At 34.5% G+C, this 15501-nt stretch overlaps 1 long non-coding RNA gene across 4 annotated transcripts in view; it reads right to left on the bottom strand.

Annotated features, from left to right (window-relative positions):
• The window catches only part of LOC126761176 (uncharacterized), a 302754-nt gene that overhangs the window by 205106 nt on the left and 82147 nt on the right, over positions 1–15501 (bottom strand). For all 4 annotated transcript variants that reach the window (XR_007667332.1, XR_007667335.1, XR_007667334.1 and 1 more), the window contains exon 3: positions 4901–5065. This is a non-coding gene — a long non-coding RNA (uncharacterized LOC126761176). The remainder of the gene's footprint in view (positions 1–4900; positions 5066–15501) is intronic.

Here is a 15501-nt window from a genome sequence, read left to right as displayed (position 1 = left end):
ATTATCAATCCCAGTAACTTCCCTTGGTTCGCCAGGTTCGCTAGGTTTACTAGGTTCGGCTAGGTTCTACCGACATATTCTATCTCAGCCTGGCAAAAGCCGGGAAGGTTAATATCAATATCATTCACTTCGGTAGGTTCGTTCGGTGTGCCAGGTTCGCCAAAAGTGTGTCTACCGCGATATTCCAATATCAGTCTGGCGAAAAACCGGGCAATAGAGAAGAAACAAGGTATTTCCAAATCAACTTTCTTCATATTGCTTTGCCAAAGAGCTTCCGACAGAATATTTAGACGCACCGCGTGTAAACTTATTGGACAGTGTTCAGTCAGAGCACAAGCAATGGAGGCGAGATTGGTTTTGCTAAGAGCTAGTCGGCTGGAGGACCTTTCTGTGCCAGAAGATTCTTGCAGTCGCACAAGGTCTTACTTTTGACCACCTGCCAAGTTCACTGGAGCTACAAAGCTCCACTGCCAGAACGCAAAAAGATGTCGGAAGACCGACTGGCTTCCAAATGTATAAAATTTGGAAAATGTTGCTCTCCTTAGCAAGCACATTGGCTTTGCAATTGCCGACGATCCTGATGTGCCCAAGTTCTTATTGTTGACTAGCGTTTGCAGAGCTCACTGCAGCTCCAACCCCAGAACTCAAGAAGATATCGAAGGACCGGCTGGCTTCCAAATGGATAAAATTGAGGAAACGCTACCCGCCCCAGCGAGCTCATCGGCTGTGCAGTTTGCGGCGATTCGGCTGTGACCGGACACCCATACAAGTCTAATATGCAAGAAGCTTGAAGTTATTGCTAAAGCGGTCAAGCACTTCCTAACTAGTTTTGAACGCACAGTCAGAGAGCTCAAAGCGAGTATCGTCAATCAGAGTGAATGCACATATTTCTGAAGAAAGCTGGACTTTGGAGCTGTACATCTACTGCTATCTTGATGGCTGCTACCTCCGCTCGGAAGACGCTGAGGTGGGCTGTTGCCTGAAACTAGAGTTAATAGAGAGCTCCTGACAGAAGACTCCACTCATACCCTCTCTCTAAACTTCGATCCATGAGTGAAGGTGCTTAATGCAGTTCTTCTCGCATGTTTTCGTCCTACCCACAAATCCCTCACAGGTTTGTAAGCCGAGAAGGATCTGTTATGATGAGAAGTTTCCACGATGCAGAGCTCTAAATGCCGTCTGTACTATATGTTCGAACAAGACCTCAGTTTTTGAGATATCGGCCAGAAATTTTGCAAACATCATTTTCTCGTCAAGTAGCTGTCTACTTGTCGGAAACCGCTTTATTGGAACACTGACAAATAAAAATCAAGTTCTTGCATGGTAACATTTTTATTTTAGGAGATATATTATTGAAATCTGGCACGTAGTATTTTCCAAAGTATCGCCACAATTTCCAAACGAATCGTTCAGATAGCACCTCTTTAACATATAGCTGCCGAACAAACTGAGTGCTCAAAAGCAAATACTTGTATGGAAAACTTTTTTATTCGACGAGATATCTTAACGAAATTTTGCAGGCATTATTGCTAAAGGCAATGCTACACTTCCCGGATATTTTATTCGTATCAGATTACTATAGCTTATAGCTGTCATAAAAACTGACCGATCACAATCCAGCTGTTGTATGGAAAACGCTTTTATTTGACGAGATATCTTAACGAAATTTTGTAAGAATTATTTTCTGAGACAGAGTTGCAATCTCCCTAAATATTTTACCGATCGAACTTCAATTTCATATAGCTGCCATTCAAACTGAACCAGTAAAATCAGGTACATCAACTACTTTAAAAAATTTAAAAATCATAAACAAGCTAAAGAGTGCTTAATAATGGGTTGTCAAAAAAGTCTTGCGGTATTTTTATTGAATATTTTTTTTTATTGAAATTGAAATGAATTTTTGATGACTCATGCCCAGCTCTTGACCGATGCTACGGCTGCTACTATGCCGGTCTCTTTCGACCAATTCAGCGATTTTATCGCAATTTTCGACGACAGGCCTTCCGGAGCGTGGCGCGTCTTCGACCACCTCTACACCAGAACGTAAACGTTGAAACCATCGTTGAGCGGTGGAAATGGAAACTGTATCGAGTCCATAAACCGCACAAATTTTATTGGCTGCTTGAGATGCATTTTTGCCTTTATCGTGGTAGTACTGTAAAATATGCCGTTTTTTCTCTTTATTTTGCTCCATGTTTCCGACGCTATAACTCACGAACGACTTAAAAGAAACGACAATCAATCAAACACGTGTTAGCGCGTGAAATGAGCTTTCCAAAAAGGTATAGCATGACCCGATGCGACGAATAAAACTAGAACTACGCGCTTTCAGCGCCAACTAGCAAAAATACCGCAAGACTTTTTTGACAACCAATATATGAAATAAAATTCTATAAATTATTATTCTGTTTTTAACTTGATAATTTTAAAGCAATTTCGCTTACAAATGCGCTCGCTACCTTTCGCATGACGAGAGCTCAAAGCAGGACCAACTTTTCGCCACAAATCTGTTGCATTGTTTCATGCATATCTTTAGCGTTTCAATGAATTTGTTATTTAAATTTAATTTACAGTTACAAGCAATAATAGTTTGGAACTGCAAATGATGGCGAGCAAAAGCCTAAAAGTCATTTAATAGTAATTTAAACTTTTTTCAAACCAACACATGTACACTTCATGTACATACATCCTGTGTGCGTGTGTGTGTTTGTGGGCATACCTGTGCTGTCTGAGCGCAAAAAAGCTGCACATGCAACATTCGCATAACTTTTAATTTACTTTTGCCACCAACATAAAAACCATAGTTGCACCATATTCACCACCGCACAGACGAAAACAAACACACACAGCTATATAAGTACATACTATATAACGGTTTTTATGACTGAGCCATTGCAACGCAGTAAGACCATAAACAAAATTTCAAAATATGCCAAACTAAAAGTTATGATGCGCTTTATTATTACATTATTTTTGTTGTTTTTGTTATTGTAACCGCATTTTTTGTTTTTTTCTATTTTTTGTACAACTTCCGCCATAAGCTTATGGCTCGCTTGGCCAAACCTGCAATTTTGCAGCAAGGACTAATTTTAATTGTTATTCATGACTAGTTTTTTTGTTTTTGGTGTTTTTGTGTATATTTTTACGCCTTTTTGTTGTTGTTTTTAGGTTTTTGCCTGCATGCAGTTGTTTTGATGTCTTTTTCTCCTGTGTACACAATACTTTTAATGAAGGACGCTGCAGGCTATTTTGTTTACAATGTTATACTGTTGCATGTTGCATGTGTTATGTGGCACATATTGCATGCGGCATGCGGCAGGCGGTGATTTCAATCAGAATGGTGATTTAAGTAAATGCCTGTGTAAGCGCATTTCGCTTTTGTGGTGTTATGTAACTGTAATTTGTTGGTGTTGCACACAAGAAAACAGTAATTATGAAAGTGCAGTTACTCATAGGTGTGCAGATAAGAATGCCAAATGGAGAGAGTAGTATTTTTCGGTTATTTTTTTGCTATTTTTTGAGGAAATGGCATAACGTATGGTTGCCGTTTGTGCTTAAAACCTGCTATTTACATATAAGACAGCTATGTATATGATATAGTGCTCCGATCTGAAAAATTTCTTCAAATATGCCATCGTTGCCTTGGAAAATAATCTGTATAAAATATTGTGAAGATAACTTGTGAAATAAAAAAGTTTTTCATACATGGACTTGATTTTGATCACTCAGTTTGTATGGCAGCTATATGACATAGTTGTCCGATCTGAAAAATTTCTTGGTATGATATTGTGTTTCTTTAGATAGATAAATGAGCTAAATTTTATGAAGATACGATGAGAAACAAGGGAGTTTTCCATACACGAACTTGATTTTGATCGTCCAATTTGTATGACAGCTATATGTTATTGTGGTTCGATCTGAAAAATTTCTTCACATAATTTAAAGTTATCTGAGGAAATAGTCTGTGCAAAATGGCATGAAGATATCTTGTGAAATAAAAAGGTTTTTCATACATGGACTTGATTTTGATCACTCAGTTTGTATGGCAGCTATATGACATAGTTGTCCGATCTGGAACATTTCGTGGGATAATGTAGTTTTCTTAGATATATGTATATATGTGTTAAATTTTATGTAGATATCTAGTAAAATAAGGGATTTTTCCATACACCGACTAGATTTGAAGCGTTAAGTTTGTATGGCAGCTATATATTATAGTAGTTCGATCTAAGTAATTTTTTTACATATTTTAGCGCTGTCTTAGATAATAATCTGTGCCGAATTTCATGACCATATCTTGAAAATTAAAATTGTTTCTCATAGAAGAACTTAAATTTGGTGGTTAAGTTTGTATGGCAGCTACATGCTATAGTTCTCCGATCTCAACCATTTCTACGGAGATTGTAGCGTTGGCTTACGTGGTAAGACTGATGCAAAATTTCAGTGCAATAGCTCAAAAACTGAGGCACTGGTTTGCCTATGTGCAAACAGAACAACGGAAAGAGGCACAGATAGACGGTTAAATAGATGCAGCTCGTCACGCTGATCACTTAAGCCATATCTTGTATGTATATACTCTTTACAGTCTGCTACGTTTTATTCTGTTAAGGCTATAAAAACCTGTAGTGTGAAAATTCCCTTCATACCATTCTAATGGAGTAGTACTGATCTGAGGAGAATGTTAGATCAAAATGTATTCCTCCGAAGTCTTACAAAAAAAAATTTCAATTCTCTCAAATATGTTTTCATATACGTAAGGAATGAAAAAATATCTACAAAAGTTTGTTGTAATTATTTTTTTTTGAAAATGGTAATATACAAATGCAGTATTATAAAATATCGCTAAAAAATTTTCATTTGAAAAAAAAATATATATTTTTTTGAAACTTTGTAGACTTACCAAATATGATTTCCAAAAACTCTCCACTGTTGAAGACGTGCGGCAGCAGTCGATTTCACTCAACACTATACACTATACTCGTATACACTAAAAACTAATAATAATAATTTACACACAACACTTCAAAAGGTTACTTATACGCCGTGTACAACACTTTTCAGTTACCTGTAAAGAGCAGAAAAATACTAGCTATACTAATAATGTTATTATATATTTATATAATGTATATATAACGCTTTATATAACAGATAATTGCGTGTCTATATATAGCTTTAGTAATACATGATTCATATAATATTATTCGAACCAATTTCCTTAATATTTACTATCACCAAAGAAACATTTAATTATTTCCAGTGAATATTTTTCAAGCTGTGCACTGTGACCTTTGATATATTTCACTTTTGTTCGACAACCACAGTGACAGAACTGTCAGTGCACAATTGCGGTTGCGGCATCAAAGGCATTGTCAATGGTGACCAATAAAACCGCAAGCACACAGTTAGAGAGCAAATACTTGTAGGTGACTGTGTGTACGTTTGCCATTGATTGATGAGATTTGGGCTTCCGGCTAACACATGTTGTGCAAGACAAAATTAATTAATATTAAATTGTGATAGCATGTGGTGACCTCAAGGCAAATATTTTATTTATAAGCAAAATATACTAAATATAAGCAACAAGCTTTAATTAAACAAAACTACTAAAGGAGTAAATAAAGTGTTGCATATACAAATATTAGGCAAAGAAAACCAGAAAAGTTTGCTCAGTTGAGTTTGACATATTTTACAATAATTTTTCATACATCTTTGAATAATTTTTCAAACATTTTTTAATAATCATTCAAATAGTTTTTAATAATTTTTCAAATATTTTTGAATAATTTTTCAAATATTTTTTAATAATTTTTAAAAATACTTTTTTATACCTTCTCAAATATTTTTTAAACATTTTTTTAATAATTTTGCAAATATTTTTTAATAATTTTTCAAACACTTTTCAATAATTTGAATAAATTTCAAACATTTTTGAATTATTTTTTCAAATATTTTTGCATAATTTTTCAAATATTTTTTAATAATTTTTCAAATATTTTTTAATAATTTTCAAATATTTTCTAATAATTTTTCAAACATTTTTTAATAATTTTTCAAAATATTTTTTTAATAATTTTTCAAATATTTTTGAATAATTTTAAATATATTTTTTAATTCTTCAATTTTTAAATAATTTTAATAATTTTTAAAATATCTTTTAATAATTTTTCAAATATTTTTTAATAATTTTTCAAACATTATTTAATAATTTTTAAATAGTTATTAATAATTTTTAAAATATCTTTTAATAATTTTTCAAATATTTTTTAATAATTTTTCAAAATATTTTTTAATAATATTCCAAATATTTTTTAATAATTTTCCAAATAATTTTTCAATTATTATTTAATAATTCTTCAAATTTTTGAATAATTTTTCAAAGAAAATTTTAATAATTTTCATATATTTTTTAATAATTTTTCAAATATTTTTAAATAATTTTTCAAATACTTTTTAATAATTTTTCAAAATATTTTTTTTAAAATTTTTTAAACATTTTTGAATAATTTTTCAAATATTTTTGAATAATTTTTCAAACATTTTTGAATAATTTTAAAATATTATTTAATAATTTTTAAATAGTTATTAATAATTTTTAAAATATCTTTTAATAATTTTTCAAATATTTTTTAATAATTTTTCAAACATTATTTTTTAATAATTTTTCAAATATTTTTTAATAATTTTTCAAAATATTTTTTAATAATATTCCAAATATTTTTTAATAATTTTCCAAATAATTTTTCAATTATTATTTAATAATTCTTCAAATATTTTTTAATATTTTTTCAAATGTTTTTAAGATATTTTTGAATAATCTTTCTAATATTTTTTAAACATTTTTTAATAATTTTTCAAATATTATTTAATAATTTTTCAAATATTTTTGAATAATTTTTCAAATATTTTTTAATAATTCTTCAAATATTTTTTAATAATATTCCAAATATTTTTTAATAATTTTTAAAATATTTTTTAATAATTCTTCAAATTTTTTTTAATATTTTTGCAAAGTTTTTAAGATATTTTTGAATAATTTTTCAAATATTTTTTAATAATTATTAAATGAATTAATTTTTTTAATAATTAAAATTATTTTTATAATTTTTCTAATATTTTTTAATAATTTTTCATCCCAAAGAAGGCAAAAAACTGCCTGCAAGCAAGTAGCTGTGCATATAAGAACCGTTAGCACACAAAAAGGCAAATAAATGTACATGCTTTAGACCTGCAGCGCCTTAAAACGCCTAGCTGTCTATTTCCTTATCATTGCCAGCCGCAAAATAGCAATAGTTTTGCCCAAGAGGCGCGCTGCAGCGTGTCACTGCATTAATGTGCGCCACTTGCAAGACACCTACTGCCTGCTCGAGTATATTCTAGCGCTGATAATGAAGTGTATTTATTTGCGTTCTTTTCCGCCTAACGCCGCTTTCTTTTTGACAGCCGTCCACATAGCAACAATCAAAGCGTTCAACACCTTCGAGTATTCGCGCTCTCTTGTGGCACGCTACAGCGTGATAAACAAGCGGAGGAATTCGCGTGAAATCCAATTAGCTGGTATCCACTTGCGACGCAACGCATTCTATACACACACACAACCAAGCATACGAAGCCAATAGGGAAGTGACTACCTTTTGTGCCGTCACGTACTTATTTACTTACAACACTTGCTGTGCCGTGTGGCGTCTACGCCGCGCTCGCTCGCTTTGCAAACTTGCTTAGTTGGGCCCAACAACGTCGTTGTACTTAGCGGCCTCTGCGAACGTGTCTCTGCATCAAAAGCAATTTGAATTTATGAATTTATGAAATGTGGCATTTCCCTCGAAGGAATCAGCCATGGCTTGGAGATTTGGTTTTTAGTTATATTTAAATGTTATGGCAATCATAATTTAAATTTGGACACTTGAAGCAAACTTGTACCAAACTTCGTGGAATATGTAAATTTTATTTGTTATTTGTATATTCATTTATTCGATAGGGAAATTTCAAAATTTGAATTTAAGAATTTTCAAAATATTTTTTGGTAGTAAATTAAATATTAATTTTTTTCTGCGAATGTTCACGCCATCTGTTAACGAAAAGGACAAAAATAGGTCTATGCGAGGCTCATTACCTAACCTAACCTCACCATACATACCGATAAGCACTATACGAGTACGTACAGAAAAATTTGTTCCGAAATTCCTAACCTACAAACATAAGCACTCTAAACAGAAATTGCCGACAGAAGGAGTGGAAGCTTAGTATTCGTTTACAAAATGGATGGGCAACATAATCAAGACGGTTACAGAATTATGCCCGAGCAACAAATGTCCATTCCACTGCTTTACAGGGTACTATTGTTCAAGCTTAAACTATGCTTCAAAGGCTTTGCCAGACCGCTACACGTTATTAGAGAACCCTCCACAAATCTCGAAGGCTTCGGACGCTTTTACTCTTACCTTTTTCTAGCTCATTTTTTGGACTCGCGTTCAACAACTCGCGTTTGTCTTAACAAATTACTATTTCAATGAACTGTTGGGCTTGTTCTCATAACAGCCAAGTCTATGGCGCCGAAACAAACCCTGATTTTAATACGAACAAGGACCACGTACCAAACTGTCAGTGCCCATTAACGAAGCATTTTTCCAGGTGAGAAAAATATCATGGAGAACGAATTGTTATTCTCATGGACAGTCAAGCTACTCTTCACAAGCTGAGTTCTATGAACTTCTGATCATAGAAGCATCAATGAAATCACTTTTATCGCTAGCCAATCTTCTGGGGAAAGAAGCTGTGGTAACTAGTAAAAATTACTGGCTCGTTCGCACGACAGCCGAGTATAAACGATCAGGACAAACCCAGATTTTTATACAATTATGTACCACGAACCACGTGAGTGCCATGTGAGGGTCTCGAAGCATTTTTCAAGCTGAGGTCTATGATATTTCTAGAGGTGTAGAGATTGTTCTAAAGAAAAACTATCACGTGGAACAAATCGTCATTCTCAGGTACTGACAAGCTTCACTTCAGACCATCTTGTTCACTGAAATCAAATCGACAATAATAGTGCAGTGCATAAAAATACTTAACAGGGTTAACACAGAAAAAAACATCTTTTTAACAGCGATCCCTGAGCATTAAGGCATCAATGGTAATGAGCTTGCCGATCCCACGGAGAAAGAAGCTGCTGCAACCATTCCGATAGGACTTTACGGTGGGTCTTTACGAGCTTCATACTAGCAACAAATGCCTGGATTTCGACAGAATTTCCGCAAGCAATCTGGTTTTCGGAGGAGTTCAATTCCAAACGGTTTAAGAAACTAATAGTACACTCCAAAAACAAATTAGGCAGCTTCTGGGATTTTATGCAGGTTACTGCTAAGGTGTTAACTGCACAGAATAGGGTATTGCATTTCGAATCTGTGACACTTCTGTGTCCAAAGAGCAGAGACACCAGAGCATATATTTCTTCATTGCACGGGATTCGAAAGAAGAAGGAGTTAGACTATCGCGCATAAGAGAGACACTAACCCAGTGCCTTTACTCTTACTTACCTCTTTATTTTGTCTAGATTAAAGGAAGTGTTGTGATATCAGGAGTGGTCAGAATAGATCACAGGCCGTAGTGTATTCTTCAAATTTCTATCTACCAATCTACTGCCACGGACTTGATACTTCGCAACAACCCACAAATTGCCTTAGAAAATGTTTTTGGTCGCTGCAATAACAACAACACACTTTTATGGCGGTGCTAAGCCCAAGTTGTATCACTTTGTATACGAGAAACCAAGAAACTAACCACAGCAGTGAACCTCTTCGAGAGAACATCGGTCAAGAAATAGCTTATTGGAACTCAGCGTCAAACACAAAACTTTTCAATTATCGCAAGGGGTGTATTCACGCAAATTTCTCTCAAAAGATACGCCATATTTCTAAAGAGATTAGTTAGGAGATAAGATTAGTTATAACATTGATAGAATATAAGCTGTCATATGAACTGAACTATCCAACTCAAGTCCTGGTATGGAAAACTTTTTATTTGAAGAGATATCTTCACCAAATTTGACACAGAAAATTTGCTAAAACAATCTTATAACCTTCAAACAAATTTGTTAAATCGGATCACTATAGTATATAGCTGCCATACAAACTGAACGATCAAAATCAAGTCATTTTATGGAAAACTTTTTTATTTGAAGAGATATCTTTACGAAATTTGGCTCGATTTATTGCTTAAAGCAATGGAATAATATCTGAAGAACTCATTCAGATCGAAGCACTATAGCATATAGTTGCCATACAAACTGAACGGTCGGAATCAAGCCTTTGTATGGAAAACTTTTATAGTTGAAACTATTTCTTTACAAAATTTGACTCGAATCATTGCTTAAAGCAATGGAACAATCTTCGATCTTCGGAGCGAAGCACTATAGCATATAGCTGACATACAAAGAGACTGCTCAAAATCAAATTCTTTATTATTCCGGTTATGTTAGCATATAGTTTAAAAAAAATGTTTCTGTTCATAAAATATAATTAAAATGTTTACTGCATTAATCCAGAAATTATTGTTTGCCCTACTGTACTAAAATCTGTAATCATCAATTTGCATACTAACCTAAAAACAAGCTTGGTTATTGTAAATATTTAATTTCACTTAATTTGCTGCGCCGTGTCAATAAAATCAGTGTAAATACCAACGGCAGCCGAGCTCGTGCCACTGCAACAAAAATAGACTAATATACGAATAACGGTAAGCACATATATTACTACTAACACATGAACACAAGAGTAATCAATTATTGATTATGCAGTTGTAAGCGCAGCCATTAATGCACAAAAACGAATTCGGTAGTTCAATGACATGACAACAATCGGTTTTAGATGCCTTTAATGGCTATAATACGCACACACACATACACGGATAAAATAAAGCAAATATTATCTAATCGATTTTAATTGCAACTACGTGTTTATGTGCATTTGTATTTGTTTTTTGCACAAAATATAAATCAGCAATTTATATGCAAATGCAATTAGAGGTTATGACCGACTCCAAAACTAAAGCTATAATGCTTGCAAATTATGCACATTTATGAACGTTTAATATTTGTAGATATTATATATAGTACATATGTATGTATATTCGCCATCTAAATTGCAAAACCACCAATCATCAAAATATCATATTACATACACATATGCATGTAGCGTAAAATTTTCAGCATACGCTGTCAGATATAACCAATATATAACCAAAACTCAAATTTAGTTTCTATTATATCGTTTTTCAATCATATTAAAAATGAAATATCGTAAAATTTTCAGCATATGCTGTCAGATATAACCTATATATAACCAACTTATAAGCAATATATAACCATTTTTTAACCAAAACTCAAAGTTTGTTTCTATTATATCGTTTTTCAATTATATTAAAAATTAAATATCGTAAAATTTGCAGCATTCGCTGTCAGATATAACCATTTCATAACCAAAACTCAAATTTTTATTATTTCGTTTTTCAATCATATTAAAAATGAAATATCGTAAAATTTTCAGCATCCACTGTCAGACGTATAACCTATATATAACCAATATATAACCAATATATAACCAATTGTAACCCATGTATAACCAATAACCAAAACTCAAATTTTGTTTCTATGAGTGGTTTCTATTATATCGTTTTCTTTCGCCTGTGAACTTTGAAAGTGATGTTGCGTTATTTTGCATTTTAGTTAACGATATACATATATACATATATGTATGTATATGAATATGTGTTTGTGTTTATTTTCATGTTTTCTATTTGTCTATTTCTTCACTTCCAGTTCACTGCACTTTTGGCTGACACTCGCAAAAACTGCCATGAAGCCACAATTCCGCTGTCGCATAACTGTATCAGTCGCAAAGAGTCGTTAATGTACCGTATTTAATCAGTTGTCTGATATTTGTTTAAAAAATTATGACTTGCAAATCATTGACCGATATCATTGACAGCTGGCGGCAAATGCAACACCTTACCTACGGCAGATCAATGAACTCAGCCACTGTGTATTGACTTACGCTGGCGGTCAAATCGATAAGATATAATAATTTTTCATATTTTTTTATGAAAAATTGATTTCTAAATTAAGAAATATTTCACTTAAGTGAGCTCATTTAATAGCAATCCATTTAGAATTCTAAATATTAATAGAAATTTCTTAGTCTTTCAAGCTATCTAAAAAAAAATTCCCTCAGAGAATCAAAAGAATACTTAACAGGTACTGTGGCCTTAACCCGAACATAGTTAATTGGCCAATAATAAAATACGCAGCACAGGTTTGGTGACCAGCATTAAAGAAACACCAGAGCCATTAAGTCATGTCCAAGTGATGCGCTTAATATACGCCTGCATCAGCTACTCATAGACGTCATTACACCGAAAGTAGCTGCAAGCTCTGCTATAAGAATACAGGAATTAGGAGGTTTGAAAAGGAAAAATTAACCAACTAAACATTACCAAGTCGGACTATATTCTCCCAACTTTAGATTTGAATAGCTGCTTCTGAGTGAAGATATGCGCTTAATGTGAATGGAGAAAAGATCTAGTAGGAGAGAACGATACATCCTCTGTCTATAATGAGGAGTCCGCAAAGAACTGTATTGCGATTATCTCAAAATCGCTCTCTCTGTCCGACTACCAAACAAAGTCAGCATTTTTCAAGCGGAAGAACTAGTTATAAAGAGGACTTGTGGTGAATATTGAATAACTACAGGACGATGCAGAAAGCAACCATATAGACGAATAGCCAAGCGGCACTGCTGACCTTGTCGACGCCACTTGTTAATTACAGTATAGTTAAAAATTGAGGGAGAGCTTTAAGCTCACTGGCAAGTCAACTCTACTTGTCCTTAATTTGGCTTCTCGGCCACAGGAACATTTGCGGTAACGAAAAAGCAGATGAGTTGCTCATTAAGAGCATCTTTAGATGAATGTGAAGTGCAGTTAATACCATGTCCGCTAGCAATAATGAAAAGAGTGTTTTATACTCGCTTTGTCCAAGAATAGTATTTCCAGTCTTACAGGTACTATAACAAGGCACTGTACCGAAATGAGGCAAGTACTAGGTACTAGTTAAGGATACATTAACAATGGAAAAGTGATATTTCGAATTTTCTCTGGCCTTCGCTATCCAACCTAGAGTACCAAAATGAAGCAAGATCACCGTTCGAACTAAATCTAGATCATGAACCAATCATAGCACTTAAAAGATTTTATATTACAATCGTCGTAGTAAGGAAAAGGTCCTCAAAACTTTCAGTCGCCCTCCACAGGTATCTAATTTTGTTCAGCGTTCTTCTTGCTCAATGAGTATGTAAACAAGCAAAATTTTTTATTACAAGAAGATGGCGTCACTTCCCACACAACGCACCAATCAAAGGTCTATTGCATTCACTTCGGTGAGCAGATAATATCACGTTTTGGGGTAGGCCAATTGGCCACCAAGATCGTTAGACTTTTTTCTTTGGCGATATGTAAAGTCGGACTAGCCCGCTGTGAAATGCTCGAATGAGTCATTGAAAATTGGACTCAACGGATAGATCATCTGAGACGTAACCGCGGCCAACATTTGAAAGGAATAATCTTCAAAAAATGCCAAAGAATATTCTTTCGAATGGTAATAAACATTCCCTTTTAAATTTAAACTTTCTGTGTTTTTCTTTAAAATAGTAGGGAATCTCTTCACAATCGTTGTAGTTAGGAAAAGGTCCTCCAAACTTTCATAAGTATCCAGTTTGTGGACAGCAACTTAAAACTTGTAAAATTCTCGTTTCTTCTGAAGAATCCAGGCTTACGCTGCAATTCAGTATAGAAGCTTAGGTCATCAGCGTTGAAAATATGCGAAAATACAAAAGCTAATCAAAGCGTAATGTGAGATATGTGCAGATTATGCGTTGGAAACAGCTGGCAAACACATGCTTCCCCATAAATTCAAAATCCCTAATATGTGCAATAATCAAATTGTCTTCCAAAAACAACAAACAACAAATTGTATTTATCTGAGACTAAAGTGCGCTATCAATATTTTGCACCGCAAAGCTGACAATTGAAATAAGAATTTTCCAAATTGCAAACACGCGCACCAACAACACAGCGCTCCGGCTCCGCATTGCCCCCAAGCGACCGGCTGGCGCTGCCTTGTGTGTAGCATTGATTTATGCTAAACTGTTTGCGCAAACATTTGCGGCTTAGGCAAATTTATTCTAACACCAAATGTACGTTTGCCATACGAGCGAACGTGCAACAATCGGCGGCAACAACGATTGAGCGCACAAAAATGTACCCAACTATTATTCAGGCAACATACGCCGCTAATGTACATGGTGCGGGTTGTTGTTGTTGCTGCCACTGTCACTGTCGAAACTGCGGCAAAACTCTACAAAATAAACCAGTACACATTTGGGATTTGCGCGCAACGCAATACAAGGCACAGGGCGCGACAGAGCGGCACAGGCATTAGCACACACACAGACGCAAATAAACACTGGCAACACAGCAGGTAGATGTGTGTGTGTGTGCCGCGTAGCGTAAGATAGATGGCGTAGTGGCAGGGCAGGATTGCGGCGGTTCTGACTGCAGCGGTGGCAAGCAGTTGAATGGCAATCGAAATCCTTGCGACATGCAACATGCGCGCATCATGCCGCGTGCCACTGTTCGACATTACCTTTTATCCTAATAGGTTTTCAGCTTCAGCCAGTTTGGCAGCAAAATCCGTTAGTGCGCTTCAAGTGGCACAAGCGGGTGGCAGCAAATTTATAAGCCTTTTGCATTTGGCATTTCGCTTGATTCCACCGCTGCGGTGCGCATTTGACAAAACTTTTGGCGACGTGACGCGCATGTTGTGAATTTCACATTTGCCATAAGCTTAGCGTTAGTTGCTAACACAACCATTGTTTTTGCTTTTCACCGTTGTTGTTGTTGTTACTTTTGTTGTTGTTGTTGCTTTTACTGTTACTATTTCTGTTTTTACCGTTGGTGTATTTTGTTGTTGCTTTTATTGTTGTTGTTGTTGCTTTTACTGTTACTATATTTGTGGTTGTTGTTGTTTTTGCATTTACTGTTACTATTTTTGTGGTTGTTGTTTCTGCTTTTACCGATGTTGTTTTTGTTGTTACCTTAACTGTTGTTGTTGTCTTTACTGTTGCTGCCTTTACCGTTGTTGTTGTTGTTTTTGTTGCCTTTACTGTTACTATTTTTGGTTTTACTGTTATTGTTGTTGTTGTTTTGCTTTCAGTTTTCTCATTTTTGCTTTTGTTGTTGTTTTTGTTATGGTTTCGCTTGTTACCGCAGTTATTGCAAATAATTTTGCTCACACGACTGGCGTGTATAAGTGTTGGTATAAGCTTATGGTACGTGCCACTGCATTGCCGCAATTACCGACAAGCGCTCGCGCACCCCCAAACCCAAAATGGAGAACACACGAGCGAAAATGGGGGCAAATAAACTTATAAAGGATCTTACTTACATAAATAC

The sequence above is a fragment of the Bactrocera neohumeralis genome, chromosome 6 (assembly GCF_024586455.1).
Source record: "Bactrocera neohumeralis isolate Rockhampton chromosome 6, APGP_CSIRO_Bneo_wtdbg2-racon-allhic-juicebox.fasta_v2, whole genome shotgun sequence".
NCBI classification, from domain to species: domain Eukaryota; kingdom Metazoa; phylum Arthropoda; class Insecta; order Diptera; family Tephritidae; genus Bactrocera; species Bactrocera neohumeralis.
The sequence above is the reverse complement of the archived record's forward strand: the minus strand, read 5'-3'. Positions and strand labels throughout refer to the sequence as shown.